Genomic DNA, 14,340 nt, shown 5'->3' on the forward strand with positions numbered 1-14,340 from the left:
GCAGGGATCCCACTATATATATAGGGCATACAATGCCTGCAGGTATCCTATTATGTATAGGGCATACAATGCCTAGAGGGATCCCACTATACATAGGGCATATACTACCCACGTGGATCCCACTATATATAGGGCATATGGTGCCAACAGGGATCCCACTATATATAGGGCGTATAATGCTGGTATGGATCCCACTATATATAGGGTGTATAATGCCTACAGGGATCCCCCTATATATAGAGCATACAATGCCTGCAGGGTTCCCAATATATAGGGCATGCAATGCCTACAGGGATCCCACTATATATAGAGGGGATACAATGCCTACAGGGATTCCAGTATATATAGAGGGGATACAATGCCTACAGGGATTCCACTATATTCCATATTAAGGGCGTATAGTGCCTACACAAATCCCACTTTATAAAGGGGATATAATGCCTGCAAGGATCCCACTATATATAGGGAATATAATGCCTACAGTGATCCCACTATATATAGGGAATATAATGCCTACATGGATCCCACTATAGATCGGGCATACAATGCCTGCAGGAATCCCTCTATATATAGGGCAAATAGTGCCTACAGGAATCCCACTATATATAGGGCACACAATGCCTACAGATATCCCTATATATATATATATATATATATATATATATATATATATATATATAGGGAATACAATGCCTACAGGGATCCCACTATATATAGGGAATACAATGCCTACAGGGATCCCACTATATATAGGTTATAATGCTTACAGGGATCCCACTATATATAGGTTATAATGCTTACAGGGATCCCAGTATATTTAGGGTGTATAATCCCTGCAGTGATACCGCTATATATAGGGTGTATAATGCCTATGGGGTCCCCACTATATATAGGGCATACAATGCCTACAGATATCCCACTATATATAGGGAATATAATGCCTACAGGGATCCCACTATATATAGGGTGTATAATGCCTACAGGGTCCCCACTATATATAGGGCATTCAATGCCTACAGATATCCCACTATATATAGGGAATATAATGCCTACAGGGATCCCACTCTATATAGGGTGTATAATGCCTACAGGGGTCCCACTATATATAGGGAATATAATGCCTACAGGGATCCCACCATATATAGGGAATATAAAGCCTACAGGGATCCCACTATATATAGGGAATATAATGCCTACAGATATCCCACTATATATAGGGAATATAATGCCTACAGATATCCCACTATATATAGGGAATATAATGCCCGCAGGGATCCCACTATATATAGGGAATATAATGCCTACAGGGATCCCACTATATATAGGGAATATAATGCCTACAGGCTCCCCACTATATATAGGGAATATAATGCCTACAGGGATCCCACTATATATAGGGAATATAATGCCTACAGGGATCCCACTTTATATAGGGAATATAATGCCTACAGGGATCCCACTATATATAGGGTGTATAATGCCTACAGGGATCCCACTATATATAGGGAATATATAACGCCCACAGTGATCCTACTATATATAGGGCATGTAATGCCTACAGGGATCCCTCTATATATAGGGCATACAATGCCTACAGGGACCCCATTATACATAGGGCGTATAATGCCTTCAGGCAGAGGTTAACTTCAAGTTCCTGGGCCCCAATGCAAAATCTGGAATGGGGCCCCCAACTATAATACTTTATTCATAGTACTAGGCTCCTTATATTGAGAAGAGAGGCCTTATGGGTCCCGCTAAGGCTCATGGGCCCGGGTGCAGCCGCATCTCCTGCTTCCCTATAGCTATGGCCCTGCCTACAGGGATCTTAGTATATATAGGGTGTATAATGCCTGCAGTGATCCCACTATATTTAGGGTGTATAATGCCTACAGGGATCCCACTATATATAGGGCCCACAATGCCTACAGGAATCACAGTATATATAGTACATATAATGCATGCAGGGATCCCACTATATATAGGGTGTATAATGCCTACAGGGATCCCACTATATATAGGGAATATAATGCCTACAGGGATCCCACTATATATAGGGAATATAATGCCTACAGGCTCCCCACTATATATAGGGAATATAATGCCTACAGGGATCCCACTATATATAGGGAATATAATGCCTACAGGGATCCCACTATATATAGGACATATAATGCCTACAGGGTCCCACTATATATAGGGAATATGATGCCTGCAGGGATCCCACTATATATAGGGAATATATAACGCCCACAGTGATCCTACTATATATAGGGCATGTAATGCCTACAGGGATCCCTCTATATATAGGGCATACAATGCCTACAGGGACCCCATTATACATAGGGCGTATAATGCCTACAGGCAGAGGTTAACTTCAAGTTCCTGGGCCCCAATGCAAAATCTGGAATGGGGCCCCCAACTATAATACTTTATTCATAGTACTAGGCTCCTTATATTGAGAAGAGAGGCCTTATGGGTCCCACTAAGGCTCATGGGCCCGGGTGCAGCCGCATCTCCTGCTTCCCTATAGTTATGGCCCTGCCTACAGGGATCTCAGTATATATAGGGTGTATAATGCCTGCAGTGATCCCACTATATTTAGGGTGTATAATGCCTACAGGGATCCCACTATATATAGGGCCCACAATGCCTACAGGAATCACAGTATATATAGTACATATAATGCATGCAGGGATCCCACTATATATAGGGTGTATAATGCCTACAGGGATTCCTCTATATATGGCATAAGATGCCTACAGGGATCCCACTATATAAAGGGGATATAATGCCTGCAGGGATCCAACTATATTTAGTGCTTATAATGCCTACAAGGATCTCACTATATATATAGGGCATACAATGCCTGCAGGGATCCCACTATATATATAGGGCATACAATGCCTGCAGGGATCCCACTATATATATAGGGCATACAATGCCTGCAGGGATCCCACTATATATATAGGGCATACAATGCCTGCAGGGATCCCACTATATATATAGGGCATACAATGCCTGCAGGTATCCCATTATGTATACTGCATACAATGCCTAGAGGGATCCCACTATACATAGGGAATATACTACCCACGTGGATCCCACTATATATAGGACATATGGTGCCAACAGGGATCCCACTATATATAGGGCATACAATACCTACAGGGATCCCACTATATATATAGGGCATACAATGCCTGCAGGGATCCCACTATATATATAGGGCATACAATGCCTGCAGGGATCCCACTATATATATAGGGCATACAATGCCTGGAGGGATCCCACTATATATATAGGGCATACAATGCCTAGAGGGATCCCACTATACATAGGGCATATACTACCCACGTGGATCCCACTATATATAGGACATACGGTGCCAACAGGGATCCCACTATATATAGGGCATACAATACCTACAGGGATACCACTATATATAGGGAATACAATGCCTACAGGGATCCCACTATATATAGGGAATATAATGCCTACAGGGATCCTGCTATATATAGGGTGTGTAATGCCTACAGGGATCCCACTATATATAGTTAATATAATGCCTGCAGAGATCCCACTATATATAGGGTATATAAAGCCTACAGGGATCCCACTATATATAGGGAATATAATGCCTGCAGAGATCCCACTATATATAGGGAATATAATGCCTACAGGGATCCCACTATATATAGGGAGTATAATGCCTACAGGGATCCCACTATATATAGGGAGTATAATGCCTACAGGGATCCCACTATATAAAGGGAATTTAATGCCTACAGGGATCCAACTATATATAGGGTGTATAATGCCTACAGGGATCCCACTATATATAGGACATATAATGCCTACAGGGATCCCACTATATATAGGAAATATAATGCCTACAGATATCCCACTATATATAGGGAATATAATGCCTGCAGGGATCCCACTATATATAGGGTGTATAATGCCCACAGGGATCCCACTATATATAGGGTGTATAATGCCCACAGGGATCCCACTATATATAGGGAATATAATGCCTACAGGGATCCCACTATATATAGGGAATATAATGCCCGCAGTGATCCCACTATATATAGGGAATATAATGCCTACAGGGATCCCACTATATATAGGGAATATAATGCCCGCAGGGATCCCACTATATATAGGGAATATAATGCCTACAGGGATCCCACTATATATAGGGTGTATAATGCCCACAGGGATCCCACTATATATAGGGTGTATAATGCCCACAGGGATCCCACTATATATAGGGAATATAATGCCTACAGGGATCCCACTATATATAGGGAATATAATGCCCGCAGTGATCCCACTATATATAGGGAATATAATGCCTACAGTGATCCCACTATATATAGGGAATATAATGCCTGCAGGGATCCCACTATATATAGGGAATATAATGCCTGCAGGGATCCCACTATATATAGGGAATATATAACGCCCGCAGTGATCTAACTATATATAGGGCATGTAATGCCTACAGGGATCCCACTATATATAGGGCATACAATGCCTACAGGGATCCCACTATATATAGGGTGTATAATGCCTACAGGGATCCCTCTATATATAGGGAATATAATGCCTACAGGGATCCCACTATATATAGGGCCCACAATGCCTACAGGAATTACAGTATATATAGTACATATAATGCATGCAGGGATCCCACTATATATAGGGTGTATAATGCCTACAGGGATCCCACTATATAAAGGGGATATAATTCCTGCAGGGATTCCAATATATATAGGACATATAATGCCTGCAGGTATCCAACTATATTTAGTGCTTATAATGCCTACAAGGATCTCACTATATATAGGGTGTATAATGCCTGCAGGGATCCCACTATATATATAGGGCATACAATGCCTGCAGGTATCCTATTATGTATAGGGCATACAATGCCTAGAGGGATCCCACTATACATAGGGCATATACTACCCACGTGGATCCCACTATATATAGGGCATATGGTGCCAACAGGGATCCCACTATATATAGGGCGTATAATGCTGGTATGGATCCCACTATATATAGGGTGTATAATGCCTACAGGGATCCCCCTATATATAGAGCATACAATGCCTGCAGGGTTCCCAATATATAGGGCATGCAATGCCTACAGGGATCCCACTATATATAGAGGGGATACAATGCCTACAGGGATTCCAGTATATATAGAGGGGATACAATGCCTACAGGGATTCCACTATATTCCATATTAAGGGCGTATAGTGCCTACACAAATCCCACTTTATAAAGGGGATATAATGCCTGCAAGGATCCCACTATATATAGGGAATATAATGCCTACAGTGATCCCACTATATATAGGGAATATAATGCCTACAGGGATCCCACTATAGATCGGGCATACAATGCCTGCAGGAATCCCTCTATATATAGGGCAAATAGTGCCTACAGGAATCCCACTATATATAGGGCACACAATGCCTACAGATATCCCTCTATATATATATATAGGGAATACAATGCCTACAGGGATCCCACTATATATAGGGAATACAATGCCTACAGGGATCCCACTATATATAGGTTATAATGCTTACAGGGATCCCACTATATATAGGTTATAATGCTTACAGGGATCCCAGTATATTTAGGGTGTATAATCCCTGCAGTGATCCCGCTATATATAGGGTGTATAATGCCTATGGGGTCCCCACTATATATAGGGCATACAATGCCTACAGATATCCCACTATATATAGGGAATATAATGCCTACAGGGATCCCACTATATATAGGGTGTATAATGCCTACAGGGTCCCCACTATATATAGGGCATTCAATGCCTACAGATATCCCACTATATATAGGGAATATAATGCCTACAGGGATCCCACTCTATATAGGGTGTATAATGCCTACAGGGGTCCCACTATATATAGGGCATACAATGCCTACAGATATCCCACTATATATAGGGTGTATAATGCCTACAGGGATCCCACTATATATAGGGAATATAATGCCTACAGGGATCCCACTATATATAGGGAATATAATGCCTACAGATATCCCACTATATATAGGGCATACAATGCCTACAGATATCCCACTATATATAGGGTGTATAATGCCTACAGGGATCCCACTATATATAGGGAATATAATGCCTACAGGGATCCCACTATATATAGGGAATATAATGCCTACAGGGATCCCACTATATATAGGGTGTATAATGCCTACAGGGATCCCACTATATATAGGACATATAATACCTACAGGGTCCCACTATATATAGGGAATATATAACGCCCACAGTGATCCCACTATATATAGGGCATGTAATGCCTACAGGGATCCCTCTATATATAGGGCATACAATGCCTACAGGGACCCCATTATACATAGGGCGTATAATGCCTACAGGCAGAGGTTAACTTCAAGTTCCTGGGCCCCAATGCAAAATCTGGAATGGGGCCCCCAACTATAATATTTTATTCATAGTACTAGGCTCCTTATATTGAGAAGAGAGGCCTTATGGGTCCCGCTAAGGCTCATGGGCCCGGGTGCAGCCGCATCTCCTGCTTCCCTATAGTTATGGCCCTGCCTACAGGGATCTCAGTATATATATAGGGTGTATAATGCCTGCAGTGATCCCACTATATTTAGGGTGTATAATGCCTACAGGGATCCCACTATATATAGGGCCCACAATGCCTACAGGAATCACAGTATATATAGTACATATAATGCATGCAGGGATCCCACTATATATAGGGTGTATAATGCCTACAGGGATTCCTCTATATATGGCATAAGATGCCTACAGGGATCCCACTATATAAAGGGGATATAATGCCTGCAGGGATCCAACTATATTTAGTGCTTATAATGCCTACAAGGATCTCACTATATATAGTGCATACAATGCCTGCAGGGATCCCACTATATATATAGGGCATACAATGCCTGCAGGGATCCCACTATATATATAGGGCATACAATGCCTGCAGGGATCCCACTATATATATAGGGCATACAATGCCTGCAGGTATCCCACTATATATATAGGGCATACAATGCCTGCAGGTATCCCATTATGTATACTGCATACAATGCCTAGAGGGATCCCACTATACATAGGGCATATACTACCCACGTGGATCCCACTATATATAGGACATATGGTGCCAACAGGGATCCCACTATATATAGGGCATACAATACCTACAGGGATACCACTATATATAGGGCATACAATGCCTGCAGGGATCCCACTATATATAGGGCATACAATACCTACAGGGATACCACTATATATAGGGAATACAATGCCTACAGGGATCCCACTATATATAGGGCATACAATACCTACAGGGATACCACTATATATAGGGAATACAATGCCTGCAGGGATCCCACTATATATATAGGGCATACAATACCTACAGGGATCCCACTATATATATAGGGCATACAATGCCTGCAGGGATCCCACTATATATATATATATAGGGCATACAATGCCTGCAGGGATCCCACTATATATATAGGGCATACAATGCCTGCAGGGATCCCACTATATATATAGGGCATACAATGCCTGCAGGGATCCCACTATATATATAGGGCATACAATGCCTAGAGGGATCCCACTATACATAGGGCATATACTACCCACGTGGATCCCACTATATATAGGACATACGGTGCCAACAGGGATCCCACTATATATAGGGCATACAATACCTACAGGGATACCACTATATATAGGGCGTATAATGCTGGTATGGATCCCACTATATATAGGGTGTATAATGCCTACAGGGATCCCCCTATATATAGGGCATATAATGCCTGCAGGGATCCCACTGTATATAGGGCATGCAATGCCTACAGGAATCCCACTATATATAGAGGGGATACAATGCCTACAGGGATTCCACTATATTCCTTATTAAGGGCGTATAGTGCCTACACAAATCCCACTTTATAAAGGGGATATAATGCCTGCAAGGATCCCACTATATATAGGGAGTATAATGCCTACATGGATCCCACTATAGATCGGGCATACAATGCCTGCAGGAATCCCTCTATATATAGGGCAAATAGTGCCTACAGGAATCCCACTATATATAGGGCACACAATGCCTACAGATATCCCTCTATATATATAGGGAATACAATGCCTACAGGGATCCCACTATATATATAGGGAATACAATGCCTACAGGGATCCCACTATATATAGGGAATACAATGCCTACTGGGATCCCACTATATATAGGGAATACAATGCCTACTGGGATCCCACTATATATAGGGAATATAATACTTACAGGGTTCCCACTATATATAGGGTGTATAATGCCTACAGGGTCCCCATTATATATAGGGCATACAATGCCTACAGATATCCCACTATATATAGGGAATATAATGCCTACAGGGATCCCACTATATATAGGGAATATAATGCCTACGGGGTCCCCACTATATATAGGGCATACAATGCCTACAGATATCCCACTATATGTAGGGAATATAATGCCTACAGGGATGCCTCTATATATAGGGAATATAATGCCCGCAGGGATTCCGCTATATATAGGGAATATAATGCCCGCAGGGATCCCGCTATATATAGGGAATATAATGCCTACAGATATCCCACTATATATAGGGTGTATTCTGCCTACAGGGATTCCACTATATATAGGGCATACAATGCCTAGAGGGATCCCAATATATATATATATGGAATATAATGCCTAGAGGGATCCCAATATAAATATATATATATAGGGAATATAATGCCTACAGATATCCCACTATATATAGGGAATATAATGCCCGCAGGGATCCCACTATATATAGGGAATATAATGCCTAGAGGGATCCCACTATATATAGGGAATATAATGCCTACAGATATCCCACTATATATAGGGAATATAATGCCCGCAGGGATCCCACTCTATATAGGGAATATAATGCCTAGAGGGATCCCACTCTATATAGGGAATATAATGCCTACAGGGATCCCACTCTATATAGGGAATATAATGCCTACAGGGATCCCACTCTATATAGGGAATATAATGCCTACAGGGATCCCACTCTATATAGGGAATATAATGCCTACAGGGATCCCACTCTATATAGGGAATATAATGCCTACAGGGATCCCACTCTATATAGGGAATATAATGCCTACAGGGATCCCACTCTATATAGGGAATATAATGCCTACAGGGATCCCACTCTATATAGGGAATATAATGCCTACAGGGATCCCTCTATATATAGGGAATATAATGCCTGCAGAGATCCCGCTACATATAGGGTGTATAATGCCTACATGGATTCCACTACATATAGGGTGTATACTGCCTGCAGGGATCCCACTCTATATAGGGAATATAATGCCTACAGATATCCCACTCTATATAGGGAATATATTGCCTAGAGGGATCCCACTCTATATAGGGAATATAATGCCCGCAGGGATCCCACTCTATATAGGGAATATAATGCCTAGAGGGATCCCACTCTATATAGGGAATATAATGCCTAGAGGGATCCCACTCTATATAGGGAATATAATGCCTAGAGGGATCCCACTCTATATAGGGAATATAATGCCTAGAGGGATCCCACTCTATATAGGGAATATAATGCCTAGAGGGATCCCACTCTATATAGGGAATATAATGCCTAGAGGGATCCCTCTCTATATAGGGAATATAATGCCTAGAGGGATCCCTCTCTATATAGGGAATATAATGCCTACAGGGATCCCACTTTATATAAGGAATATAATGCCTACAGGGATCCCTCTCTATATAGGGAATATAATGCCTACAGGGATCCCACTCTATATAGGGAATATAATGCCTACAGGGATCCCACTCTATATAGGGAATATAATGCCTACAGGGATCCCACTCTATACAGGGAATATAATGCGTACAGGGATCCCACTATATATAGGGAATATAATGCCTAGAGGGATCCCACTCTATATAGGGAATATAATGCCTAGAGGGATCCCACTCTATATAGGGAATATAATGCCTAGAGGGATCCCACTCTATATAGGGAATATAATGCCTAGAGGGATCCCACTCTATATAGGGAATATAATGCCTAGAGGGATCCCACTCTATATAGGGAATATAATGCCTAGAGGGATCCCACTCTATATAGGGAATATAATGCCTAGAGGGATCCCACTCTATATAGGGAATATAATGCCTAGAGGGATCCCACTCTATATAGGGAATATAATGCCTAGAGGGATCCCACTCTATACAGGGAATATAATGCGTACAGGGATCCCACTTTATATAAGGAATATAATGCCTACAGGGATCCCTCTCTATATAGGGAATATAATGCCTACAGGGATCCCTCTCTATATAGGGAATATAATGCCTACAGGGATCCCACTCTATATAGGGAATATAATGCCTACAGGGATCCCACTCTATATAGGGAATATAATGCCTACAGGGATCCCACTCTATATAGGGAATATCATGCCTGCAGGGATCCCACTATATATAGGGCATACAATGCCTACAGGGACCCCATTATACATACGGCGTAGAATGCCTACAGGCAGAGGTTAACTTCAAGTTCCTGGGCCCCAATGCAAAATCTGGAATGGGGCCCCCAACTATAATACTTTATTCATAGTACTAGGCTCCTTATATTGAGAAGAGAGGCCTTATGGGTCCCACTAAGGCTCATGGGCCCGGGTGCAGCCGCATCTCCTGCTTTCCTATAGTTATGGCCCTGCCTACAGGGATCTCAGTATATATAGGGTGTATAATGCCTACAGGGATCCCACTATATATAGGGCCCACAATGCCTACAGGAATTACAGTATATATAGTACATATAATGCATGCAGGGATCCCACTATATATAGGGTGTATAATGCCTACAGGGATCCCACTATATAAAGGGGATATAATTCCTGCAGGGATTCCAATATATATAGGACATATAATGCCTGCAGGTATCCAACTATATTTAGTGCTTATAATGCCTACAAGGATCTCACTATATATAGTGCATACAATGCCTGCAGGGATCCCACTATATATATAGGGCATACAATGCCTGCAGGTATCCTATTATGTATAGGGCATACAATGCCTAGAGGGATCCCACTATACATAGGGCATATACTACCCACGTGGATCCCACTATATATAGGGCATATGGTGCCAACAGGGATCCCACTATATATAGGGCGTATAATGCTGGTATGGATCCCACTATATATAGGGTGTATAATGCCTACAGGGATCCCCCTATATATAGAGCATACAATGCCTGCAGGGTTCCCAATATATAGGGCATGCAATGCCTACAGGGATCCCACTATATATAGAGGGGATACAATGCCTACAGGGATTCCACTATATTCCATATTAAGGGCGTATAGTGCCTACACAAATCCCACTTTATAAAGGGGATATAATGCCTGCAAGGATCCCACTGTATATAGGGAGTATAATGCCTACATGGATCCCACTATAGATCGGGCATACAATGCCTGCAGGAATCCCTCTATATACAGGGCAAATAGTGCCTACAGGAATCCCACTATATATAGGGCACACAATGCCTACAGATATCCCTATATATATATATATATATATATATATATATATATATATATATATAGGGAATACAATGCCTACAGGGATCCCACTATATATATAGGGAATACAATGCCTACAGGGATCCCACTATATATAGGGAATACAATGCCTACAGGGATCCCACTATATATAGGGAATACAATGCCTACTGGGATCCCACTATATATAGGGAATATAATGCCTACAGGGATCCCACTATATATAGGGAATATAATGCTTACAGGGATCTCACTATATATAGGGCATACAATGCCTACAGGAATCCCACTATAAATAGTGCGTATAATGTCTGCAGGGATCTCGCTATATTTAGGGTATATAATGCATACAGGGATCCCACTACATATGGGGTGTTTAATGCCTGCAGGGATCCCACTATATATAGTACGTATACTGCCTGCAGGGATTCCACTATATATAGGGCGTGTAATGCCTGCAGGAATATCACTATATATAGGGTGTATAATGCCTACAGGGATCCCACTATATATATATAGGATGCATAAAGCCTAAAGGGATCCCAGTATATCCAAGCTGTATAATGCCTACAGGGATCCCACTATATATAGGGTGTATGATGCCTACAGGGTTCTCACTATATATAGGTTGTATAATGCCTACAGGGATCCCACTCTATTAAGGGTATATAATGCTTACAGGGATCCCACTATATATGGAGTATAGTGTTTACAGGGATCCCACTATATATAGGGTGTATAATGCCTACCGGGATCCCACTATATATAGGGTGTACAATGCCTAGAGGGATCCCACTATGTATAGGGTGTATAATGCCTATCGGGATCCCACTATATATAGGGTGTATAATGCCTATAGGGATCCCACTATGTATAGGGTGTACAATGCCTATAGGGATCCCACTATATAAGGAATATAGTGTATACAGGGATCCCACTCTATTAAGGGTATATAATGCTTACAGGGATCCCACTATATATAGGGAATATAATGCCTACAGGGATCCCACTATATATAGGGTGTATAATGCCTACAGGGATCCCACTATATATAGGGAATATAATGCCTACAGGGATCCCACTATATATAGGGAATATAATGCCTACAGATATCCCACTATATATAGGGTGTATAATGCCTATCGGGATCCCACTATGTATAGGGTGTACAATGCCTATAGGGATCCCACTATATATAGGGTGTATAATGCCTACAGGGATCCCACTATATGTATGGTGTATAATGCCTACAGGGATCCCACTATATAAGGAATATAGTGTATACAGGGATCCCACTCTATTAAGGCTATATAATGCTTACAGGGATCCCACTATATATGGAGTATAGTGTTTACAGGGATCCCACTATATATAGGGTGTATAATGCCTAGAGGGATCCCACTATATATAGGGTGTATAATGCCTATCGGGATCCCACTATATATAGGGTGTATAATGCCTACAGGGATCCCACTATATATAGGGTGTATAATGCCTACAGGGATCCCACTATATATAGGGTGTATAATGCCTAGAGGGATTCCACTATATATAGGCTGTATAATGCCTATCGGGATCCCACTATATATAGGGTGTATAATGCCTACCGGGATCCCACTATATATAGGGTGTATAATGCCTACAGGGATCCCACTATATATAGGGTGTATAATGCCTACAGGGATCCCACTATATATAGGGTGTATAATGCCTACAGGGATCCCACTATATATAGGGTGTATAATGCCTACAGGGATCCCACTATATAAGGAATATAGTGTATATAGGGATCCCACTATATATGGAGTATAGTGTTTACAGGGATCCCACTATATATAGGGTGTATAATGCCTACCGGGATCCCACTATATATAGGGTGTATAATGCCAACCGGGATCCCACTATATACAGGGTGTATAATGCCTACAGGGATCCCACTATATATAGGGTGTATAATGCCTACAGGGATCCCACTATATATAGGGTGTATAATGCCTACAGGGATCCCACTATGTATAGGGTATATAATGCCTACAGGGATCCCACTATATATAGGGTGTATAATGCCTACAGGGATCCCACTATATATAGGGTGTATAATGCCTAGAGGGATCCCACTATATATAGGGTGTACAATGCCTAGAGGGATCCCACTATGTATAGGGTGTATAATGCCTAGAGGGATCCCACTATGTATAGGGTGTATAATGCCTAGAGGGATCCCACTATGTTTAGGGTGTATAATGCCTACAGGGATCCCACTATGTATAGGGTGTACAATGCCTAGAGGGATCCCACTAGGTATAGGGTGTATAATGCCTAGAGGGATCCCACTAGGTATAGGGTGTATAATGCCTACAGGGATCCCACTATATATAGGGTGTATAATGCCTATCGGGATCCCACTATATCCAGGGTGTACAATGCCTATAGGGATCCCACTATGTATAGGGTGTACAATGCCTATAGGGATCCCACTATGTATAGGGCCTATAATGTGTATTTTTGAATCTGAGTTATCGTCATATTTCTTATCTCAACTTCGATGTCTTACATTTTCTCAGAGAATGACTTAGTTTCTCCCTTCTGTTCTTCTGTTCCCAGGATAGTCCAGGGCTGCGAGTTGTGGGATTTGGGGTTTTAGGACCAATATAACAACTTGTGTATTCTATTTC

At 41.6% G+C, this 14,340-nt stretch overlaps 1 protein-coding gene across 2 annotated transcripts in view; it reads left to right on the forward strand.

Annotated features, from left to right (window-relative positions):
• Nucleotides 1–14,340, forward strand: part of LOC136592643 (asialoglycoprotein receptor 1-like) — an 84,832-nt gene that overhangs the window by 48,925 nt on the left and 21,567 nt on the right. The window lies entirely within an intron of this gene.

The sequence above is a fragment of the Eleutherodactylus coqui genome, unplaced genomic scaffold (genome assembly GCF_035609145.1).
Source record: "Eleutherodactylus coqui strain aEleCoq1 unplaced genomic scaffold, aEleCoq1.hap1 HAP1_SCAFFOLD_135, whole genome shotgun sequence".
Taxonomy (NCBI): domain Eukaryota; kingdom Metazoa; phylum Chordata; class Amphibia; order Anura; family Eleutherodactylidae; genus Eleutherodactylus; species Eleutherodactylus coqui.